Here is an 11,349-nt window from a genome sequence, read left to right as displayed (position 1 = left end):
AGCTGAAGAAAATACCAAGTGGATGGTTCTGGGCAGCCTTGTTCCCTCCGGTCTATTCTGTTCCCCTTGTAGCCTGGCCCCAGCTTCCTCACACCCCCTTACCCATTTCTTACCACTCCTCTCCCACTGCTGCTATCTGCAGCACAAGAAAATCCACTGCCACCAGCCTCTATCTCCCATAACTGACTGTCTCCGGGCTCCTAAACTTCTTTAATCTCTTTCCCTCTGATAAGTCAAATGAATTTTTTCTTTTTCCTGGCCCGCAATTCTTTGCTGTTAGCCGCTGGGCTCGGACAGGGCAGGTTGGGCAGCGATTCGGTCGGATATTATGAGATGTGTTTGTTTATTTCTCACCTCCATGGTGGAAGAAACTTGGCTGAGCATTTGTAACGAAAGAGGGAAAGGTGTGAGTTCTGTTCCCAGGGCTAGGATAAGGATTTGCTGACCTGGCGTTCTGCACCTTTGTAATCAGAATCATTGAATGTTAGGTGAGGACCGGTCCTTCAGACAGGAGATGCAGAGATAAAGGAGCCTGTGGGGAGTGGGAGAACAGAAGATGAATAGGAAAGGTGGAGAAAAGAGAGAGAATCAGGGAGAAGAAAAAAAAGCGATGAACACCCTGGAGATCTGGGAAAAAGCCAGGGAGAGAAGGGCACAAATGACTGGCTAACTGACAGTCAATTTACTGTCTCCAGGAGGGGCCTGGAGAAAAAAAATCAACCCTTTGACTGTTGCTTAAAGGAAGGTTCTTTTCAATAAATTAGTCATTGAATTGAATCTCCTGTTTTCCCAGCTTCACGAGGATGGGAACCTCGTGGAAGAACAAGTCAGAAGAGTCCACGCAGTGATACGGGGAAATGTTGCATCCCTCTGCCCCCTCCTCTGCTAGCAGGATCCTGATGCTGCGGCCTAGTCAGTGCAAACGGCATCCTCTTGGAGGGTGGAGGGAGCTGCTTTCCGCAGCAGCGTCTCTGGCCTGTTTTCTTTTCAATTATGGTTGAATTGGGATGATGGAGTGTGTGGTAGAAATGGATCTGTCCTTCAGGGGGTGGAAGGATGGTCCCGGACTGGGACTCCATAGATCTGGGATCATGTCTTGGCTTTTGTCACCGACTCCCTGCATGACCTTAGGCAAGTCACTTAGGCTGGGACTTTCAAAGGAGTTTAAGGGAGTTAGGTCCCAGCTTGGTGGGATTCAGGCACCCAAAGCCCTTAAGGCTCCTTTGACGCTCCTGCCCTTATGTCTCTGAATCAGCTCCCCCTGTGTACCATGGGGATAATACTTCCTTTCTTCCACCTTTGGTCAGTCTGGTCTATTGAGATAGTAATCGCTGCGGGGCAGGGACTGTCTCTTAACTGTGTGTATCTACAGCTCTGAGCACAGCAAAGCTTCCTTTTCAGACGAATGTTTCTCTGAGCTGGCTAGCAGGGAGTACACCTGGGATGCTGGGCTCTGTTCTCTTCTATCTAGCGCCTGTTCTCACAGCACCCCCGTGCACTGTCCACGCGATTGTTTGGTGCCACGGTTGCTGCTGCTCGTCTCTTGGGATTTGCCTTGCAACCGCTGGCCTTGGGCACCAGCATTACACCCCCAGCCTCGCCCTTCCTCCGATGGCTCAGCGTTTCCCAGGGGTAGGCTGGTCTCACGCTTCAGCGGCAGGCTGGGTGGGAAGGCAAATGGTCTGCCCAGTGCGTTTCTCACCTTCAGCGCTGAGACCAGAGTGGGAGGGAAGAATCTTGGGTTTCCCACTTTCGTGTTAATTCCTGCTGCAGAAGGGGAATGCACCGGACCATAGCCTAGGGCTGCATTGGGGCACACAGGCCAGAAAGCTGGTCCCATCTTCTCCCATTAATCCTCATTTCTGTGGGCTTTTACACTGAATTTAGATCTGGCACGAGAGGCTCGACACTCATTCAGCTATGCAGGGGGCTGTGCCCACTTATTCCAGAGCTAAACTTGGTTTTAAACGGGCAAATCAGCTTAAGGTTATGAGGGATGGAGTCTATTTTATATGGGTTCTTGTCTCATGCTTGGCGCCGTAAACTTAGCGCACCTTCCAGTCGTGCATTAAGCTACGTGACTACACATCTGTCATGAGTTGTTCTCTCAGCCTTTCACGGGGGGAGAAGAATGTGCAGTGGAGTGTCTTGTTTTGGTAGGTTGTTTTTGTTAAAATGTACATGATGCTCTGCATTTATGTTTGAGAAGACAAAGTCAAGGAACTGTGCCTTGCTGAGGTTTGTGAGGGTCCTTAGTTCCCAGGGGATTTCATCGCACAGTGTCCAGGTCCCTTCCCCCCAAATGGTTTAAAACCTTGCACCTTTCCCTAGTGACGCTGAGGCATGTTGCAGGTTTTTAGGGGAAGGAGTTTGGGAGGGACCCAGATACACAGGAATGGATGTGGGGAGAAATTACTAAGTAACAGAATTTCACCATTGCAATTGGAGCTTATCGGGTGGAGCTTATCGAGCTTAACATTACATGGCTAAGGTGAAGTGCCGACACCGTGTGCCTCAAAGTAATTGAGCTGGGACGTGATTACTTTGAGGCACACGGCGTCAGCACTTCACCTTAGCCATGTAATGTTGGTCCCTGCTGCTCCAGCCAGGAAAATAACACTGATGATCAGAAACAACAGCTTCAGCACCTCCTGCTGCTCTAGTCACTCCGCCATCCGCATCGCGGCTTCTTTCTACTGCGGAACTCATGCTCCCTGCCGCTCGAGCACCTGTTCTAGCGTCAACGATTCCAGTCCCCGTTTCAGAACTCTCTTGCTCAAACCGTACCCCTTTCAGTGCTCCTGGACCTCCAACTGCTCCAGCACTGATGCCCCTGATCCTTCGAGGCCGGCATCATAAAAACATAAGAATGGCCACACTGGGTCAGACCAAAGGTCTGTCTAGCCCAGTATCCTGTCTTCCGACAGTGGTCATGCCAGGTGCCCCAGAGGGAATGAACAGAGCAGGTAACCATTAAGTGATCCATCCCCTGTCGCCCATTCCCAGCTTCTGGCAAACAGAGGTTAGGGACACCATCCCTGGCCATCCTGGCTAATAGCCATTGATGGACCTATCCTCCATTAATTTCTCTAGTTCTTTTTTGATCCCTGTTATAGTCTTGGCCTTCACAACATCACACCTCACCTGCTCCAATTGCCATTGCTCAATTTACAAGCCCCTGCCCCCTCTGTATTTTCTGCTTGTGCATTTTATCTGCTCCTGGACGGATCCCCAGTTACATGAACGGAACAGTTTAACATGAATCTAATAAAATCCTGGTGGTACGGAGGCACTTGGGAGCGGAAGGTGATCCAGCAATAGAAAGAAAGAGTCAAACTCCCCTTTTGTGTAGCTGTGGGAGAGCTCTTGGGTAACACCAGGCATTCTAAGCCTAGCACTGAGAACGTGTCCAGGTGTTTCATTCATTGGCTGAATCAGCCGCTGTCTCCTTTGACAGGAATATAGATGCAATGGTTCTTTTTCACTCTCTCTGAAATTGCTTTGTAATAACAGTAGGAGTTGGAGAGGCATTTTTATTGATTAAACAATCGAGGCTATTTGTCTTTTCAAAACCAAAAATATAGAGGTGTCTCTTGTGTCCTAGATATACATTATACACTTTTATTTATTAGAAGCTCCAGTCTCTGTAATCAAGCTGATGTTTGTGATGGGTTGGTTTGCAACACTGGATTGAGATGAAATAAGGGGAGTGGAAGTGTAAAGGAAATCTGATGTAAATATAATGAATAACAAGGGCTGGGGTAGAGGGAAATGAGAAGAGAGAGATCAAGCTTTGGCTTAGTGGAGGGAATACGTGATCTAGGGGAAGAATTACCACCAAGATATGCCTCTTTTTAGTCTTTCCCTTGTGATTTCTGACTCCATTTTCCCCAAACATGATTTCAGTTATTGGACACCTCATGCTGCCTGCAAATCCCCCTGACCCTTATGCAAAGGGAATGGATGATTCCACATCTCAGACATTTCTACAATTTAAACAGTCACATTTGCTGCACCCTGAGCTGGAATGCGGTACTCCTGGTGGATTTATGTCTGTGGACAGGAAGAACACACTTATGTACTCTGTTGCTGCGTCTTCATTTTGCATGTGCTTTGTATTTTCACATCTGTGTGCCAGGTCAGGTTGATTCCCTATGCAATATTTGTGTTCTGAATGTCTGCACACGCTTGTCCCTCCTTGTATATATGTGACTTCTTGTCTTCATGTCTGTTCTGTCTCCTGTGTGACTTGGGACTAGGAAATGAGTTGGTTAGCATATGTACTGTGTGTGCCTGCATGCACATGTGTGACATATTTATTTAGGAGAGTGCCTTTGTCTATTCTGTGTATTCTGTGAGTGTCTCTCTGAACATATATGAGCTTGGGTAAATTTTGTGTGTGGGCTTTGTATATGTGTGACCATCTCTCTGACGGTGGAGAGTATTTAGGAATACGTTTCAGAGCATTTGGGTGCATGAGGCCCCTTGGGGGCCTCTTGGAGGCAGTGGTTTATGCAAACCATTTCAGCTGTCGAATGCTAGAGCTCTCCTCGGAGGGCCCTGCAGGCTGACTCAGTGCTGTTGCATCTGAATGAAAATCCCTGGCTTGCTGTCTCTCAGGCTGTGGCCTGCAGAGAGAGGCTTGCTTTGGATGAACCACATAGTGGTGTGCTTAGGGTGACCAGATGTCCCGGTTTTATAAGGACAGTCCTGATATTCTGGGCTTTATCTTATATAGGCACCTATTACCCCAAACTATATTCATGACGTTCAGTTTCTTGTCCAGAACTAGGAGCTGCAACACACAGGTTGGAGCAGAAACCAATAAAGCTTGAACTGCCTTTGTGGGTGTATTTGTTTATATGGTATCTAGTGCACACAGTGTGTTTATGTGTGCCTCAGTTACCGTCTCGCCGTGTAGCAGTGTGTCTGCCTGAATTGCATGCGTGTGCATGCATTAACACAACGCGTACACACACGGCGCTGGATTGCCTTGTTGTCTGTGTATGTCGTGTATATTTGGATTGTTCTCCATGGATTTGATCTCCGCATGTGAACATGCTGTCTCGTGTGTTGAGGTGTGTGTGTGTGTGTGTGCGCTATCTGACATGAGTTGGTCTCTGTCAGAGATTCCTCTGGTTGGATCCTCTCATAATGGCAGGACTGAATCATTGTTCTCGGCTTGGCAATCCCACATGGAACATTTTACTGTCATGCAGCGCTTTTCATCAGAAGAACTCTGCAAACTTTCCAAAGTTATTCCTGTTCACAGCTGTCCATACAGACCTGTTAGAAATGGTTTTCATTTTTTTTTATCAGCTGGAAATTTTTGTAAAAATACCCCCCCCCCTTTTTTTAAAGGGGAGTGTTGTCAAAGAACTGAACATTTTTGATGAAAATGGGAGGTGGGGCAGATGTTTTTATACAAATACAGAGGTAGTTAAAATGCCCGTTTTACTGCAGAAGAGAAAAAAGACAGAGAAATGACAAAATCGATGAGCCCACAGTAACAACTGTTTGGAGAGAGAATCCCAGCGAAGCTGCTCCTTTCACTAATTAGAAATCTGACTTCCTTTTAGGAAGGATAACATCTACATTTTCAGATTCCTGTTCTTGCTCCTAATTACTTCTCCATTAAATGAATAAAGCCATTGTGTTGTGTACGTTTTACTTACGGAGTTGCTGAGGCGGAGAATATCGCCTGGAAATGTCTTTCTTTTTTCTTTTCTCTCCCCCACATCCCCCCAACAGATTAAAAAACCAAGTGAGTCAGAGGCTGATGCAAGCAGTTGGGTTTAGGAGAAAAAATTATGCCAGTGCATCCTTCCTGGAGAGCTGGAGCTAGGAGCTATGGTGGAATAGGTCTGTTGGAGTCTGTCAGAGTGCTGGTAGGAAACGGGGTTGGAGGAGCTGGCTGGTAGGTAGGATGGATCTGTGCTGATCGGTCACTTGTAGTACCAAGAATCAAGAGAAGTTTCAAGTACTAGGTTGGGGCTATATAGAGTGACATGAGGTCTGTCTTCACTGCACAGTTAACCTGGGCTCTTGTCTGGGTTTTAGCCCTCCAGCACAACCCCCCCCCCCCACTACCTATATACCTTTCACCTGGGTTTGGAAGTGCTTCAAACTTGGGCCAGCTTTACCCAGCTGGGCAAATAGATTAGAACCTGAAGTCCACTCTAACTCAGGCTGGAACTTGACCCCTGGGCAGTGAAGACACACACTAAGTCCCTCGACTGCTGGTAGTCCTCCAGTGCTTTGCCACAGTTCCCCCTGAAGGACAGACAAGTTCTCCCACAATTGACTGGGAAAGAGCCGTAGAGAGCTGCGGCCCAAAGAATTAGTGGACATGCCACCAGATACACATGGGCAGGTTCAGAGCCAGTGAGGACACAATAACTGGGTATAGTGTTGCTGTGGGGACACTCACACCTGGGCTAGGCTAACCTGGCTGTTCAGACCAAGTGCTGGTCGCCTGGGCTTCTCTGCAGGGAATGACCTGATTCTCAGAGCACCGCTTTGGTGATGTAAATTACAGTCATGCTCATTTTAGGACCTCTACCCTGCCACAATGGTGTGAAAGGGGCTCAGTGCCGCTGAGGGTTTGTCTACCCTGGGAATTATTTGGGAAGTTCTATTCCTGATTAATTATTCTGGATTAACTCCGTGTGTGGATGCTGTTATTCTGGAATAAGAGTGCCCCTTTCTGAATTAGTTAATCCAGTCTGGAAGCTAATTGGGAATAAGGCACTTTTATTCTGAATAAGAGCATCTGCACATGGAATTAATCTGGAATAACTCATTATAGAATGACACACTGCTTTTATTCTGGAGTAACTTTCATGTGTAGGCAGCCCCTGAGAATCCGGCCCAGGGTGTTGGGTTAGCAGGGTCTGTAGGACTAGTCAGTATGCCAGGACAGAGGAGTGTGTCGCTGTTAGGATGAATTTGGGCTGATCTGCAGTTTGCCGTTGCTGAAATAGAGAGAGATTGTGAGCAGCAGAGTGGCATGGGTCTGGGGGGTGATGTAGGGTGCTGGGTTGGGGGGCCTTTGGCAAGCAGTGCCTGGATCTGCAGGGATATGGGCATTGTGGCTAGGAGGAGCCTGTTCCAGGCAGTAGTGGGTGGGTGGAGATAATCAGGGTGTAGCTGTGCCTGGAAGAGAGAGGGAGCTGGCTGAGAAAGGTGACTCACCGAGACACCAGACCTCTGGTTCCTAATCCTCTCCACTTCCTTTCCCTCTGAAGCACCTGGCATTGGCCACTGTCAGAAGACTGGCTACTGGGGTTGATGGACCATTGGTCTGACCCAGTCTGGCCGTTCTTATGTTCTGCTTGTACCACTTGTGAAGGGACATCCCCCGTACTCTCCAGCTTCCCCCTTAAATCTGATTTAAACCTGTACCCATACCTCAAGATTCATTTTGGGAGATGGAAGCAAATGCACCATACAGACTTAGTGATTTAAACACAGAGACGGTCCAGAGTTCTTGTTTGTTGCTAGGGCAGAAGGGTGCCAGGGAGGAAGGAAGGTAGGTATCCCACTGCCCATCTAAGTGGAGAAAGAGAGTTAAACTTTATTGGCGTGGTGTACAGGTGAATGGAGCAGGGACTCTCTGTCGCTTTGCTGAGCATTGTTAAGCCTTCAACTGCTGTTAGTATGTAACCATTATAGGGTGCAATCTATTGGACAGAGCAATAAACTTCTAAGGGAAGCTATGGAAATGCCATTGCTTGGGGCGTTTAAATGTAGACTGGGGAAAAAAGCGTTACAAATATACTTAGGGAACAATCCTTCAGGGGCAAGGGGATGGCCGAGAGGTGGGTAAGAACTATTAGGCCACATTTATCCCTGGTGTAATCCAATTGAAATTCAGTGGATCAGTTTGGTCTCTTGTATTTTAGTATTCTGTGAAATGAGGGAGGAAAAACCCTGCTACAAAGCAATCGGGAAATGAGTTTTCACTTGGAAATTGGATTGCATTATAAGATGTGTTAATTAACATGTGCTAGCTAACATGATGGCAAATATGATTTGATACTCAATGCAGACAAGTAGTGTCCTTCTTAAAATCAAATCTGCTAGTCTTGGAGGGTTAACCATGTCCAGCTGACTAACTGTGACTATCTGACATGATTTAAACATTGTAGCCCTTATCTGCTAAAGGCTAAATCATGTTTACTATTTGTTAGTTAACGTGTTACAACATGGTCTGTTTCCCCCACTGTTGATAAGACATTCCGAAGGTCATTTTCCCTTTTCAGTGTTACTCATTTTCCCAAGAATGCTTAACTGGAGCCAGTAACGAAAAGTTTAAAGCCTGTATGTGTGCAATTTGGAAATGAGAGGATGGGGAAAATGTGTGTTTGATCTCTCTCCTAGTAACTGTACTGATGGGTCCTTTTATGTAGGAACTGTGTTCCTCCGGATTAATTCTCATGGTTCAAAAGTTGATGGTGTATTTCCCCCCGTCTACTTTGAATTAATTTGCTTTCATCAGTGTGAAATGGAGATAGGAGGTTTTAAAACTCTTTTGAAGGAAGGTCTAGTGGGATCAATAGCCATGACTGGAGTTCTAGGATTGGATTTGACATATATCTCACAAAAAGATTGATCAGTGATCATTCTGTTTCTTTCTGAGTCACAAAGAACTGAGCTACCTGCTTTGTGGATTATGTCTTGATGCCATAGTCTGAGAATTAAAAAATACCAAATTGTTTATTCCCATTTTTATATTAGATTTAAATTTTCTACCGGGCAGACTGGGATCATGGTTACAGGGGAAAAAAGAATCTCAAATCTCTATTTATTTGATCATTATAATAATCTCTGCATAAGGAAGAGACTGCAGAAATGGAAAACAGAGGATTTTGCCTAAACCCCAAAAATTATGACCAGAGAGAGGGGTGAGTAAAGAACCCTAATAGTCAAAGTACAGTAGCTAGTCATGCAATATTTGGTGTGTTTTCTTAAATCCCCAGCTCCTGGAATCCTGTGATTTTGTGAGAATTTCAGCTATCATTTAAATTCCAGCCCTCCTGGTTACAGAGAGAAGGTTGAAAATGTTACTCGAGTGCATCCAAAAAGGCTCAGAAATAAAAAGGAAGTAAAAAGAGCCTCATATTTATTTATTTTTAAATTTCAAGATTTTTAAGCCAATTTCACAACTCTTGAGGCTGGACTCATGATTTTTTAATACTTGGAGTTGGCCATAATGAAAGTTGAACCAAATATTTGAATCAGTGCTAACCAAGGGCTCAATCCTACAACTGGATCCATGCAGTGGAACTGTGCAGAAATCAAAGGGGGAAATGAACATCAAATGAAACAATGGCAAGGAAATAAAAAAAAAGAAAAAGAAAAAGAAAAGCGGGGTGTGGGGGTTGGGGATAAGGATTAAGACATAAAACTTTATTGGTTGATTTAAAATTATGCTTTGAAACAAAACCCTCTGGATTGGCAACCATGTATTTCAAGATGTAAAAAGATGGAAGAACAGAAGAAGCACGTGGAGGAATAAGCAACCTCATCTCAGAGCATATATTTTGTCTTCATTATGCCACGAGAAGGTGTGAATATACAACGTACAGTGTATTGATCACCACTCTAACTTCCAAATGTGAAATGTATCATTAACACTCATGTTGTTTTCAGTTAGTTTGCTGCATTGGAAGGAAGGGAGGGAAGGCACAGGTATCCATTGCACGGGTATACATTACAAAATTGGGGCCCAAGATTGCAAAGGAAGTCTGACATTCAAAAAGAACTGACTCTGTTTTACAGTGATAATTCAGGGAGCAACAAATAGAAACTTCTGAACTTTTAGGTTCACTCACTTCGGGCTTTTAAGCTTTTCTCCACTACCACAAAGGCTAGAAATCAATCAAATAATCACTTGACTCCAGGAGCCGGGGCTTTAAGAAAAATACCAAATATCACAACACTCATGATCATATCATGAGAGTTTGCAGCACTGCAATTTATTGTTCAGTGCTCTGCAGCTTGAAAAGTCTGTTGTCCAGTAGGGAGCAGAAACAATGCATGTGACTCCTGTGACCCATCATACCCCACCATTTAGAAATGAAATAAAAACCACAAAGAGTTAACTGGGTTGATCTACCTGGTGGTGAAATTCTCCCCTGTGGAGGGGGTTAGCATGAGGTCTATGAACCCCTAAAGCTCTATTTTGAGGACCTCCAGTGAAGAAGAATCATAGAAAGATCGGTGTGCAAATGGAATAACGTGTGGGATTCATGATGATCTTTACTCTTGATGGCTAAGTCGGTTATTTCTGGTTTTCATAACTGGGATTTTCAGATTTTTATTAGCACAGTAATTTTTCTTTTTTCCTCCTGCAAATTATACAGCTGCTCAAACTTTACTCACAATGCAAAAATAAATAAAAAAAAATAAAAAATGGCCTCTCATTGCTTGATTTATTGTCCAAACCTTTTGTAAAAAGATTTCTCGTCTCATAAAATATTAAATACATCCATATATTGAATATCCCATTTTGATATGTTTCATGCCTCATTTGCTACTGGAGTCAAGGACAACTTCACATTTTTCATGGCAAAAGGCCCAGATTTGTCTTACTTTCTTTTAAAGCTACTTACTTTTTTACCTACATCCGTTTGCATTAAGTCTTGGCAACCATAGCAACCTATACCAGCGTGTGGCTTCAACTCTTGAGCCTGGAGATCATGTGAGAACAGTTTGCCTTGCTCATCCCATATATGAAACCCTTTGAGCCAGATATATATTAGCCACCTAAAAGGGAGCATGGTAATAGGGAAGGGGCCATCTACAGTTTGGCTGTAAATTTTAGGTTAAGGCAGGCAGTTCTGTCTGTCGATAAAAGTGTCATCTTTAAACAAAAGGCTGTTTTGTTAAACAGCTCACATGATGTAATGAGGGGATTAGATGGGATTGCTGCCACTGTTAGGGGGCGATGCACATGACTCCTTGTCATAAATATAAAGGGAAAGGTAAACCCCTTTGAAATCCCTCCTGGCCAGGGGAAAGCTCCTCTCACCTGTAAAGGGTTAAGAAGCTAAAGGTAACCTCGCTGGCACCTGACCAAAATGACCAATGAGGAGACAAGATACTTTAAAAAGCTGGGAGGAGGGAGAGAAACAAAGGGTCTGGGTCTGTCTGTATGCTGGTCTTTGCCAGGGACAGAACAGGAATGGAGTCTTAGAACTTTTAGTAAGTAATCTAGCTAGGTATGTGTTAGATTATGATTTCTTTAAATGGCTGAGAAAAGAATTGTGCTGAATAGAATAACTATTTCTGTCTGTGCATCTTTTTTGTAACTTAAGGTTTTGCCTAGAGGGGTTCTCTATGTTT

At 44.8% G+C, this 11,349-nt stretch overlaps 1 protein-coding gene across 1 annotated transcript in view; it reads left to right on the top strand.

Annotated features, from left to right (window-relative positions):
• Positions 1-11,349, top strand: part of GRIK4 (glutamate ionotropic receptor kainate type subunit 4) — a 304,635-nt gene that overhangs the window by 52,411 nt on the left and 240,875 nt on the right.

The sequence above is a fragment of the Caretta caretta genome, chromosome 22 (genome assembly GCF_965140235.1).
Source record: "Caretta caretta isolate rCarCar2 chromosome 22, rCarCar1.hap1, whole genome shotgun sequence".
In the NCBI taxonomy this organism is placed as follows: domain Eukaryota; kingdom Metazoa; phylum Chordata; order Testudines; family Cheloniidae; genus Caretta; species Caretta caretta.
This window is presented reverse-complemented; position numbering and strand designations above follow the sequence as displayed.